The sequence below is a fragment of the Microtus ochrogaster genome, unplaced genomic scaffold (genome assembly GCF_000317375.1).
Source record: "Microtus ochrogaster isolate Prairie Vole_2 unplaced genomic scaffold, MicOch1.0 UNK559, whole genome shotgun sequence".
Lineage (NCBI taxonomy): Eukaryota > Metazoa > Chordata > Mammalia > Rodentia > Cricetidae > Microtus > Microtus ochrogaster.
The window spans coordinates 13,179-13,855 of NW_004949657.1; positions in this window are offsets into that span (position 1 = coordinate 13,179).

Here is a 677-nt window from a genome sequence, read left to right on the forward strand (position 1 = left end):
CAGGGCAGGGAATCTGGACTGCTCTTCATTCTTGAGAGGGAGGGGGAATGGAGTGGCGGGGAGGGGAAGAGGGGGAGAGCAGTGGGGGAGGGGGCGATGTGTGTGAGGAGGGGGGAATGGGAAACAGGGAGGAGGTGAAAAATTTTTTCAACAACTAAAAAAAAAACAAATAAATAAACAAATAATAAAATAAAAAAGCACAGAAAATATATTCAACAAAGTCATAGAAGAAAACTTTCCCAACCTAAAGAATGATATGCCTATGAAGATTTAAGAAGCTTACAGAACACCAAATAGACTGGATCTAAAAAATGTCCTCTTGCCACATAATAATTAAAACTTTAAATATATAGAGTAAGGAAAGAATATAAAGAACTGCAAAGGAAAAAGGCCAAGTAACATTTAAAGGTAGACCTATCAGAATTACACTTGACTTCTCACTAGAGACAATAGAAGCCAGAAGTTTGTGGTCAAGCATTATGCTGACATTAAGATGTACCAGCGTGAATAAATTCAGGCAAATATTAAAGAATATATACAATTTTAATGATTAAATAAAACTTACAGAACCGAAGTTCCTGCGCAGCACAGGAGGTAGGAAAAAAAGAGAGCGTGCAGCTTCCGCGTGCTCCATATCTCCGTAAACAACTGCCCCAGGCAAACCCACCCTAAATGGG